The sequence below is a fragment of the Hyperoodon ampullatus genome, assembly GCF_949752795.1.
Source record: "Hyperoodon ampullatus genome assembly, chromosome: 5".
Lineage (NCBI taxonomy): Eukaryota > Metazoa > Chordata > Mammalia > Artiodactyla > Ziphiidae > Hyperoodon > Hyperoodon ampullatus.
Window position 1 is genome coordinate 128,754,307 of NC_136918.1, and position 13,396 is coordinate 128,767,702.

Below are 13,396 nucleotides of genomic sequence, written 5' to 3' on the forward strand. Positions count from 1 at the left end.
GTCAATGAAAATACGTAAAAGAGAAGACAGTGAAAAGCTTTTTTGAAAAATATGATAACAAGTAACTTGGCTCACAGCATGATTTAGATAAAAGAGCATCTCTAAAGCCATCAGTGGATAAATATTCCATGTTCAATTATACTCTAAGTAGCAGGTTATTTTTATTAAATTATACTTTGAGTAGTTAGTTATGCCAGTTTTACTTCATTGCATCTCCTCATTAAAGTGATGCTTTTTCTGGTGAGGCTGCTGCTAAATAACAAAATAACAAAACAAAAAACTTAATTTATGTTGCAACCAGTAAAAGATAAACCAACAAATCATTTTTATTGTTTATTGATGAATTCTACCTACTGGTCTCAAAATATTACAAGGCTTCACATTCTCTTCCTATAATGACTTATGGTAAATATAAATAAATGACGTGTGTGTGTGTGTGTGTGTGTGTTTAAATTTTTATTGGAGTATAGTTGATTTACAATGTTGTGTTAGTTTCTGCAGTACAGCAAAGTGAGTCAGTTACACTTATATCAACTTTTTTTTTTAGATTCTTTTTCCATACAGGTTACTAAAGAGCATTGAGTAGAGTTCCCTGGGCTATACAGTAAGTCCTTAGTAATTATCTATTTTATATATAGTACAGTGTGTATATCATGCTGAGTGGGGTGGGTTGGACGAGAAAGGCAAATATATGATTTTGCTTATATGTGGAATCTAAAAAGGTGGTACAGGTGAACTTGTTTGCAAAATAAATGAGTTTTAACAGTGAATTACTCAGTGACTCACAGTCAAGGTGATGTATAGTAAGTATACATTAACACTTTTCTCAATGGTTAAGTCATAGAAATATGGATTTGACAATTAACCAAAAGAGAAATAATATGCTAGAATAACAAGTGTTGATTCTCTGTATGATTTGGGCGTATAACACCCTTCCTATTTCATTTATTTTAGAGAACTTGCCTATTACTGAATCCAAAATACTTCCTTAAGTCAAAAATATTTCCTTAAAGTCATTTCTTTGTAGATTATTTAATATTTAGAATAGATATATTATATTTTTATTAAGTTATCTTTTGACCATTCATGAATGGATAACTTTGGGAGCTTTTTTAGAAACTCCATACCCTTTTAAATAGTTTACATAGTAAGTTGGAATAGTAAGTTGCTTACCAAGTTTTTCTGATGTCTTTTAGTTGATAGACTAAATTTTAAGACCTGATTCAGAGGATCCATGCTTTTTATTTAAAAACAAACAAACAAACAAACAAAAAACCTCTTGCTTATCAGGCTTTTTCCATTTGAGACTTTGAAAAATGTAAACATGAAAGAATATGAAAGGATTTTGATAAATTTTATTCTCCATATTATGTCTCTCAAATCCAGAGTTCATAAATAATTGTAGATACTTTCCAAAAAGTGTCATCATGAAAGTATATTATGATTATTACAATAGTAAGCTTATGGTGAAATTGTTACCCAGCATCATAGAGGACTGACTATCCTACGTAAGAAAGACTTTGCTATAGCAAAGTTTTCATTTGTCTTTATTCACGATGAACGCCAATTTTGCTATGATGCATTCCATATGCACTGCTAAAGAGAGGCTTAAAAACTCTCAGGTTGTCATGATGACTCCAGTTATGTATAAGGTCTGGAGCCAAAGATTTTCAGACATGGACTAAATTCTTGAGGTCACCTAATCTAGTTAGCCATTTGATGCAGGTTTCTTATCAGCTGTTTCCTCCCAAATATAAATGAGTATCCTGTGTGATAGGCTTGAATTTCAGATCTGACTCTTTAATTTCCTCTGCTATTTTGGGTAAAGCACATGGCCTTCCTGCACTTCACATTCCTACGTATAAAATGAAAACAACAGCATTCACTAGAATTGGTATAACAATTCAATACAATATGATATGATGAAGCATAGTAAACAAGGTTCTATTATGTGGAATCTTACAAGAAATGGAGGGGAGAAATGTTTTTGCTTGGCTCCCAATATCTGAATAATAGATAGATACAAATATATTTAATATAAAACATAAATTATATGCCAATTGTGACTTGAGGTTTTTAAAATTGCTGCATGTGAATTTGCTTTTAAAAATCACACAGTCTTTTTATATTACTCAAAGCCAATCACTTTTTATTTAGATGAAATTCCCTCTGGGCTAGTCTTAGAATTTAGTTTACTGAAACGTATCAGAAATACTGCAGGCCTATACTTCAAGTAATATTTTCAAAAGACACTTTTATTCTAACAACAGTGGGGAGATGATAAAATGGCTTCTGTGTGCAGGTAGGGTGACTGTGAGAGACTACCGGCCTGCCTCTGCTCTTACCTTACTTTGAAGTCTTGAAAAGCTACTATATTTCTCTGGGTCTCAGACTCTCCATCTGTGAAATGGGCCAATAATCCAAAATAATCATATCTGAGCTTATATACATACATGATCTTTACTCAAGTTCAAATAAAAATTTCCAACATCCTTTTCTGTGGAATTTCTTCAGGAATAAGGAAATCTGATATCCAATATTAGAGTTTTCACACTTACAGCACCTGAAGCTATTCATAGAGTAAAAGATGGCAATAAAGTTAAATATTAGACTTTTGAGAAATGAAATTTATAGATTTTCAATACATTATGATGGCAGAAAATGTTAGCTATCTACTCTATAGCATTTTACCACCCTCTTTCTTTCCTTCTTAAAATAAACCCTTAGTTTTATCAGGAATCTGATCTGGTACATATATTCCAGGGAAGTCTGGTTCCTCCATCCTTTGTCAACAATCTTAATTAGTTTATTTAAATAATGGTAACTCTATACCCTCTGACTGGGATTGATTTAGAAAGGTCATTGTGACATAATTCTTGCCAATGATGCACTAGACAATATAAGCTTGGTGATTTCTGGAAAATATTTCTTCTTTCTTCAAAAGAACTGAGAAAGGAAATTATCTTTTGGTCATAGGGAATTGTGTAAAGATTTGGAACTGGGCTTGTGGCAGCCATCTTGTCACCATGAAGGTAGTATCAGGTAGGGTCCAGTAAAGAATCAGAAAGTACAATGATTATTTTAACATAGAGGATTTAGTGTAAATAATTATTAATCACATATTGGAGAACTGAAAAGGCAAAAAAGAACATCAAAAAAAAAAAAGAACACTGAGGTATCATGGTTGTGTTAACTATAGGGAAGTATCTGCCACTCTTACAGTTGAGGAAGCAGAGGAAAAAGTTTAAAATTATTAAATTTTGGAGTTGGAGGAAGAGGTCCAACAGCTATGATTCTTACTTCTGAGGAATGAGCACTAACTGGCTGGCTCTGAGTCTCAGGGTGTGAATTGAAGCTTGTCGAGGGACTATTGGAACACGTGCAAACTGCAATCATCTGGTGGAACTGGACGTAACCACTGGTGCCTGTGGGAAAAGTTATTGTGTGGTTCACCTGACAAGACAGGAAGCTGAGACGAGTCGGTCTCTTCTCTGCCCCTCTGGCCAGTCTCCCTCTCGCGCCCCCTACTGACAGAGCCTAACAGGGAGCCACCTGGCACTGTGAAATGTGCTTTGCAGGACACCAGCCCCAGCGTCACAAGCAGAGTACAAAAGCGTGGCTCTGAAGCTGATAAACAATTGCCTAATGGCAAGCAAAGGGTATAAGTCTGAGGACAAAATCATCATTATGGGGTAGAAGTGTATGCAAAGACAACACTGAGCTCCTAAATTAGCCACCTCTGAAAAACCTCAATGTCATGCTTTATGCATATATCATAAACTCATTATTGTTTAAGCCCATTGAATTAAAGCTTCTTTTCCTTGTACCTGAAGTATCCAAATTGGCAAATATGCAGTAAATGGTTGATCATAGAAGTAAAAATCAGCATAACAAATGAAGACAAGTCTAAGGTTAAACAATTTTTTAAAATGCCCTTTTCACAGAAGAATTATTTGCAAGAATGTATGTGCAATTATATTCTTCTCAGTGCCATTTTAACAACATAACATGAAAAGTTTTAAAAATTGTTTTCAAAGACTATTTGCATAAAAGCGAGACTCACAGTGTTGAAATTGAGTAGTGTCCCAATTATCTAAATAACCTAAATATTCTCTTTCTCTTTCAGCTCTCTCTCTCTTTCACATACACACACACGCACACACACACACACGCACACACACATTAAACCCAGCCATACCTAAAGAAAAACTAGGATGAATCTATAACAACTTTTAAATAAAGATTAACTATGAATGACAGAATTGCAGATGGTTATTTCAATTTTCTCTGGGATTTCCTGAGTTGTCTTTTTTTTCCTCCTTCAATGACTTTGCATTATTTTTGTAATTACAAAAATATTTTAAAAATACTTGTTCCTTTAAGTCATTTTTAAAATGGTATCTTCTCATATAGATTTTCCTTGGTATGTTATCTAAGACTGTAACCTAGAGACTTTAGATTTCCCTTTCTCTACTTTATTTTTCATTTTAGCACTTAACACTATCTACCATATTATATATTATATTTATTTAGCACATTTATTGTTTGTCTCTATTGTTAATATATATGCTTCATAAGAGCCAGGATTATTTCCTGTTTTGTTCATTGATGTGTCCTCAGCACCTACAATGGTCCTGAACGTACTATAACATGAGCTCAATAAATATTTGTTGAAAAAGGAATTAATTTGCTAAATACACATCTGTGATACATGAATAATATTAAGGCTACTTATGCTAAGCAAGCAAACAGTAAGGGAAATAAAATATAATTCTCGGGGTTCCGGGTAAGATGGCGGAAGAGTAAGATGCGGAGATCACCTTCCTCCCCACGGATACACCAGAAATACAGCTACACATGGAACAACTCCTACAGAACACCTACTGAACGCTGGCAGAAGACCCCAGGCCTCCCAAAAGGCAAGAAACTCCCCACATACCTGGGTAGGGCAAAGTGGAGAGATTCCCGCACAGAGGATCGGTGCCAGTGCGGCACTCACCAGCCCGAGAGGCTTGTCTGCTCGCCCGCCGGGGCGGGCGGTGCTGGAAGCTGAGGCTCGGGCTTTGGTCAGAGCACAGGGAGAGGACTGGGGCTGGCGGCGAGAACTCAGACTGAAGGGGGCTAAGGTGCCACAGCTAGCCGGGAGGGAGTCCGGGAAAACGCTGGAGCTGCCGAAGAGGCAAGAGATTTTTTCCCCTCTTGGTTTCCTGGTGCACGAGCAGAGGGGATTAAGAGTGCTGCTTAAAGGGGCTCCACAGACGGGCGCGGGTCGTGACTGAAAGCGCAGAGCCCAGTAAGGGCGTGGGACGCTGGGGCTGCTGCTGCCGCCGCCAAGAAGCCTGTGTGCGAGCGCAGGTCACTGTCAACACTTCACTTCCGGGAGCCTGTGCAGCCCGCCACTGCCGGGGTCCCGGGATGCAGGGGCGGCTTCCCTGGGAGAACGCACGGCGCGCCTCGGGCTGGTGCAACGTCACGCCGACCTCTGCCGCTGCAGGCTCGCCCTGCACTCCGTGCCCCTCCCTCCCGCCCGGCCTGAGTGAGCCAGAGTCCCCGAAGAGGCTGCTCCTTTAACCCTGTCCTGTCTGAGCGAAGAACAGACGCCCTCCGGCGACCTACATGCAGAGGCGGGGCCAAATCCAAAGCTGAGACCCAGGAGCTGTGAGAACAAAGAAGAGAAAGGGAAATCTCTCCCAGCAGCCTCAGAAGCAGTGGATTAAAGCTCCATAATCAACTTGATGTACCCTGCATCTGTGGAATACATGAATAGACAACAAATCATCCCAAATTGAGGAGCCAGGAGTCAGTGCTGTGCCTCTGAGGTGGGAGAGCCAACTTCAGGACACTGGTCCACAAGGGACCACCCAACTCCACATATCAAACAGCAAAAATCTTCCAGAGATCTCCATCTCAACACCAGCACCCAGCTTCACTCAACGACCAGCAAGCTACAGTGCTGGACACCCTATGCCAAACAACTAGAAGACAGGAACACAACTCCACCCATTAGCAGAGAGGTGGCCTAAAATCATAAAAAGTCTGCAGACACCCCAAAACACACCACCAGACGTGGACCTGCCCACCAGAAAGACAAGATCCAGACTCATCCACCAGAACACAGGCACTAGTCCCCTCCACCAGGAAGCCTACACAACCCACTAAACCAACCTTAGACACTGGGGACAGACACCAAAAACAACAGGAACTACGAACCCACAGCCTGCAAAAAGGAGACCCCAAACACAGTAACATAAGGAAAATGAAAAGACAGAAAAACACACAGCAGGAGAAGGAGCAAGATAAAAACCCACCAGACCTAACAGATGAAGAGGTAATAGGGAGTATACCTGAAAAAGAATTCAGAATAATGATGGTAAAGATGATCCAAGATTCTATTTCCAAGACCCAAAATCTTGGAAATAGAATAGACAAAATGCAAGAAACAGTTAACAAGGACCTAGAAGAACTAAAGATGAATCAAGCATCGATTAAAAACACAATAAATGAAATAAAAAATACTCTAGATGGGATCAATAGCAGAATAACTGAGGCAGAAGAACGGATAAGTGAGGTGGAAGATAAAATAGTTTACATAACTGCTGCAGAGCAAAATAAAGAAAAAAGAATGAAAAGAACAGATGACAGTCGCAGAGACCTCTGAGACAACATTAAATGCACCAACATTCGAATTATAGGGGTTCCAGAAGAAGAAGAGAAAAAGAAAGGGACTGAGAAAATATTTGAAGAGATTATAGTTGAAAACTTCCCTAATATGGGAAAGGAAACAGTTAATCAAGTCCAGGAGGCACAGATAGTCCCATACAGAATAAATCCAAGGAGAAATACGCCAAGACACATATTAATCAAAATGTCAAAAATTAAACACAAAGAAATCATATTAAAAGCAGCAAGGCAAAAACAACAAATAACACAAAAGGGAATCCCCATCAGGATAACAGCTGATCTCTCAGCAGAAACTCTACAAGCCAGAAGGGAGTGGCAGTACATAATTAAAGTGATGAAGGAGAAAAACCCGCAACCAAGATTACTCTACCCAGCAAGGATCTCATTCAGATTTGATGGAGAAATTAAAATATTTACAGACAAGCAAAAGCTGAGTGAGTTCACCACCACCAAACCAGCTTTACAACAAATGCTAAAGGAACTTCTCTAGGCAAGAAACACAACAGAAGGAAAAGACCTACAATAACGAACCCAAAACAATTAAGAAAATGGGAATACGAACATACATATCGATAATTACCTTAAATGTAAATGGACTAAATGCTCCCACCAAAAGACACAGATTGGCTGAATGGATACAAAAACAAGACCCATATATATGCTGTCTATAAGAGACCCACTTCAGACCTAGAGACACATACAGACTGAAAGCAAGGGGATGGAAAAAGATATTCCATGCAAATGGAAACCAAAAGAAAGCTGGAGTAGCAATTCTCATATCAGACAAAATAGACTTTAAAATAAAGACTACTAGAAGAGACAAAGAAGGACACTACATAATGATCAAGGGATCGATCCAAGAAGAAGATATAACAATTGTAAATATTTATGCACCCAACATTGGAGCACCTCAATACATAAGGCAAATACTAACAGCCATAAAAGGAGATATCGACAGTAACAATCAGAGTAGGGGACTTTAACACCCAACTTTCACCAATGGACAGATCATCCAAAATGAAAATAAATAAGGAAACAAAAGCTTTAAATGATACATTAAACAAGATGGACTTAATTGATATTTATAGGACATTCCATCCAAAAACAACAGAATACACATTTTTCTCAAGTGCTCATGGAACATTCTCCAGGATAGATCATATCTTGGGTCACAAATCAAGCCTTGGTAAATTTAAGAAAATTGAAATTGTATCAAGTATATTTTCCGACAACAATGCTATGAGACTAGATATCAATTTCAGGAAAAGAGCTGTAAAAAATACAAACACATGGAGGCTAAACAATACACTACTTAATAACGAAGTGATCACTAAAGAAATCAAAGAGGAAATTAAAAAATACCTAGAAAGAAATGATAATGGAGACACGACGACCCAAAACCTAAGGGATGCAGCAAAAGCAGTTCTAAGAGGGAAGTTTATAGCAATACAATCCCACCTTAAGAAACAGGAAACATCTCGAATAAACAACCTAACCTTACACCTAAAGCAATTAGAGAAAGAAGAACAAAAACATCCCAAAGTTAGCAGAAGGAAAGAAATCATAAAAATCAGATCAGAAATAAATGAAAAAGAAATGAAGGAAACGATAGCAAAGATCAATAAAACTAAAAGCTGGTTCTTTGAGAAGATAAACAAAATTGATAAACCATTAGCCAGACTCATCAAGAAAAAAAGGGAGAAGACTCAAATTAATAGAATTAGAAATGAAAAAGGAGAAGTAACAACTGACACTGCAGAAATACAAAAGATCATGAGAGATTACTATAAGCAACTCTTTGCCAATAAAATGGACAACCTGGAAGAAATGGACAAATTCTTAGAAATGCACAACCTGCCAAGACTGACTCAGGAAGAAATAGAACATATGAACAAACCAATCACAAGCACTGAAATTGAAACTGTGATAAAAAATCTTCCAACAAACAAAAGCCCAGGACCAGATGGCTTCACAGGCGAATTCTATCAAGCATTTAGGGAAGAGCTAACACCTTTCCTTCTTAAACTCTTCCAAAATATAACACAGGGAGGAACACTCCCAAACTCATTCTACGAGGCCAACATCACCTTGATACCAAAACCAGACAAGGATGTCACAAAGAAAGAAAACTACAGGCCAATATCACTGAGGAACATAGATGCAAAAATCCTCAACAAAATACTAACAAGCAGAATCCAACAACACATTAAAAGGATCATACACCATGATCAAGTGGGGTTTATTCCAGGAATGCAAGGATTCTTCAATATACGCAAATCAATCAACGTGATACACCATATTAACAAATTGAAGGAGAAAAACCATATGATCATCTCAATAGATGCAGAGAAAGCTTTTGACAAAATTCAACACCCATTTATGATAAAAACCCTGCAGAAAGTAGGCATAGAGGGAACCTTCCTCAACATAATAAAGGCCATATATGACAAACCCACAACCAGCATCGTCCTCAATGGTGAAAAACTGAAACCATTTCCACTAAGATCAGGAACAAGACAAGGTTGCCCCCTCTCACCACTGTGATTCAACATAGTTTTGGAAGTTTTAGCCACAGCAATCAGAGAATAAAAGGAAATAAAAGGAATCCAAATCGGAAAAGAAGAAGTAAAGCTGTCACTGTTTGCAGATGACATGATACTATACATAGAGAATCCTAAAGATGCTACCAGAAAACTACTAGAGCTAATCAATGAACTTGGTAAAGTTGCAGGATACAAAATTAATACACAGAAATATCTGGCATCCCTATATACTAATGATGAAAAATCTGAAAGTGAAATCAAGGAAACACTCCCATTTACCATTGCAACAAAAAGAATAAAATATCTAGGAATAAACTTACCTAAGGAGACAAAAGACCTGTATGCAGAAAATTATAAGACACTGATGAAAGAAATTAAAAATGATACAAATAGATGGAGAGATGTACCATGTTCCTGGATTAGAAGAATCAACATTGTGAAGATGACTCTACTACCCAAAGCAATCTACAGATTCAGTGCAATCCCTATCAAACTACCACTGGCATTTTTCACAGAACTAGAACAAAAAATTTCACAATTTGTATGGAAACACAAAAGACCCCGAATAGCCAAAGCAATCTTGAGAACGAAAAATGGAGCTGGAGGAATCAGGCTCCCTGACTTCAGACTATACTACAAAGCTACAGTAATCAAGACAGTATGGTACTGGCACAAAAACAGAAAGATAGATCAATGGAACAGAATAGAAAGCCCAGAGATAAACCCACGGACATATGGTCACCTTATCTTTGATAAAGGAGGCAGGAATGTACAGTGGAGAAAGGACAGTCTCTTCAATAAGTGGTGCTGGGAAAACTAGACAGGGACATGTAAAAGTATGAGATTAGATCACTCCCTAACACCATACACAAAAAATAAGCTCAAAATGGATTAAAGACCTAAATGTAAGGCCAGACACTATCAAACTCTTAGAGGAAAACATAGGCAGAACACTCTATGACATAAATCACAGCAAGATCCTTTTTGACCCACCTCCTAGAGAAATGGAAATAAAGACAAAAATAAACACATGGGACCTAATGAAACTTCAAAGCTTTTACACAGCAAAGGAAACCACAAACAAGGCCAAAAGACAACCCTCAGAATGGGAGAAAATATTTGCAAATGAAGCAACTGACAAAGGATTAATCTCCAAAATTTATAAGCAGCTCATGCAGCTCAATAACAAAAAAACAAACAACCCAATCCAAAAATGGGCAGAAGACCTAAATAGACATTTCTCCACAGAAGATATACAGACTGCCAACAAACACATGAAAGGATGCTCAACATCTTTACTCATTAGAGAAATGCAAATCAAAACTACAATGAGGTATCATCTCACACCAGTCAGAATGGCCATCATCAAAAAATCTAGAAACAATAAATGCTGGAGAGGGTGTGGAAAAAAGGGAACACTCCTGCACTGCTGGTGGGAATATGAATTGGTACAGCCACTATGGAGAACGGTATGGAGGTTCCTTAAAAAACTACAAATAGAACTACCGTATGACCCAGGAATCCCACTACTGGGCATATACCCTGAGAAAACCATAATTCAAAAAGAGACATGTACCAAAACGTTCATAGCAGCCCTATTTACAATAGCCCGGAGATGGAAACAACCTAAGTGTCCATCATCGGATGAATGGGTAAAGAAGATGTGGCACATATATACAATGGAATATTACTCAGCCATAAAAAGAAATGAAATTGAGCTATTTGTAATGAGGTGGATGGACCTAGAGTCTGTCATACAGAGTGAAGTAAGTCAGAAAGAGAAAGACAAATACTGTATGCTGACACATATATATGGAATTTAAGAAAAAAAAATGTCATGAAGAACATAGGGGTAAGACAGGAATAAAGACACAGACCTACTAGAGAATGGACTTGAGGATATGGGGAGGGGGAAGGGTAAGCTGTGACAAAGTGAAAGAGCGGCATGGACATATATACACTACCAAACGTAAGGTACATAGCTAGTGGGAAGCAGCCGCATAGCACAGGGAGATCAGCTCGGTGCTTTGGGATATGGGAACATATGTATATGTATAACTGATTAAATTTGTTATAAAGCAAAATATATATATATATATATATATATATATATATATAATTCTCATGCATAAGAGATTAAAAGTCAAAACTTTCTAATGAGATTAGCAAAATCGAATAAAATACTATACACAGAGGCTTCTCTCTAGTCAATATGACAGACATCTAGAAATACCATTGTCTTTGTTAATGACTCTGTTAGTTTTTTGCTAAAGCTGAAAACCTAAATGTTCCTGTGTAATGGTTTGAGGGCAGCCGCCTTTTGGAGGGAGGTTTAATACTCAGGGTAGAGGGAAGCAAATGATCTTTACAAAGAATACAATTTTTTTTTTTTTTTGATGTTGTGGAAAACCAATACTAAGAAAGTCAGCTTTTAAGTGTTGGACAGTTCTTGCACTTCTGGTTATGCTTGTATAGAGACTAAAAGGGTGGTGGCCTTGTAGCAGTTCCTACAAAAAACTGGCTGGTGCCCCAGCTGCTGTTGAGATCCATTGAAACCTGGCAGGAGAACTAATTTCAGTTCTTTCATCCCCTTTCTTCTGCTGCTTGTTTGCTTTGGACTTTTGGACCACTTTCGTCAATGAGTGTTAACAAGGCCTTTTAAAAAGATCAAGTAGTAAGGGGAAAATTAACAAGAGAATGAAGGAGAGAAGTCAAACCAAAAACAGGAATAGAGTAGAAAGTAAAACAGAAAGGAGCAATTCAAAAAAATTTCAAGTGATTATATTCAAACATGGAAGCATATCACAATCTGGTTCCTTACCAAACCATGGAAATAGCATCTTCCAAAAATCCATCATTTCCTTTAAACTAAATTTTCCCAGTGTGCAATTTACTGAAAGTGAAGTCCCATCAATGTAAACATCATACTAAACCAGATTCAATTACTGAATAGTAGTTTTATCCCAGTTTTTAGGATCATTGAGATGTCTGGACCACCAACATCCTTGTCAATTTTATTTCCTTAAAAATAAACAGTTTTGGTGTCTGAAGCACTTGATATTAGTGACTAAAAAATGAAAAGAAATCAAACACTTGGTTTGTTTTATGTGGATTTCATTTGAATAAACTTATTAAAAAACACTAAAACTCTTTTAGTTTATTGGAATGCTACTTAGTATCCTGAATACTAATTTACTCAGTGATATTTGAGTGACTTGAAAGAGGTTAAACAGCTGTCTAAGTACCTAAATTAAACCTAGAGCAAAATGGGTGCACCAAACACAATTATGATAGTACTAAAAGGTTAATTAGAAAGTCATTTAATTCTAACCTGTTGATTCATTTAGGTAAAATGAATGTGATTCACTCGAATAATTTTTATCGAGCACCTCCTATGTGTCAAGCACAGTTCTAGGTACTTGGGATATGCATCAGTCAGCTTTTTGCTAGGGATGTATTACATAACACGCAACCTCTAGTCCCAGTGGGTTACAAGAACATTTAGGTCTTGCTTCTGGATCTGTAGACTGTCTGTAGCTCTGCTGGGCTATGCTGGGCTAGGTTGAGCTTGGATTTAGGCATATGTAGGATTCAGGTCCTCAATGTCTATCATTCTAGAAACATACCCCAAAAAGCAGTAGCTACCACAGATATGTTTTTTTCATGGAGGAAAGCCTCTGTCTAAAAGTGGCATGCTGTCATTTCTGCCCACATTCCATTCACCAAAACAAGTGACAGAGTCAAGTTCAACATAACTGGGGAAATAAAGTATACTCTTCCTGTAGAGGAGGAGTATTACATATTTGCTTAAAAATTAAAAAAAAAAAAATCTGTCAGAAGTATAGAATGAGCAAAAGTGAAAAAGATACCTGCATTCATAGTACTTACATTCTTGTGGGAGATAGATAACAATAAAATGATATAATACAAATACATTAATGTAATTTAGAATATTAAATAAAGCAGTATAGCACTCATTGAAAAGGTGAGCTTTGAATAAGGAGTAATGGATTAAGCCATGAGGATATTTAGAAGAAAATTATTGCAGGCTGAGGGACTAGCCTTTGCTAAAGTCCTAAACGGAGAGGGTGCTGGGTGTGTCAGAGAAAGAATAAGGAACCTAGTGTCTGAAGTGAGATGGAATAAGGGGAGAGCAGTAATGGATGAAATCA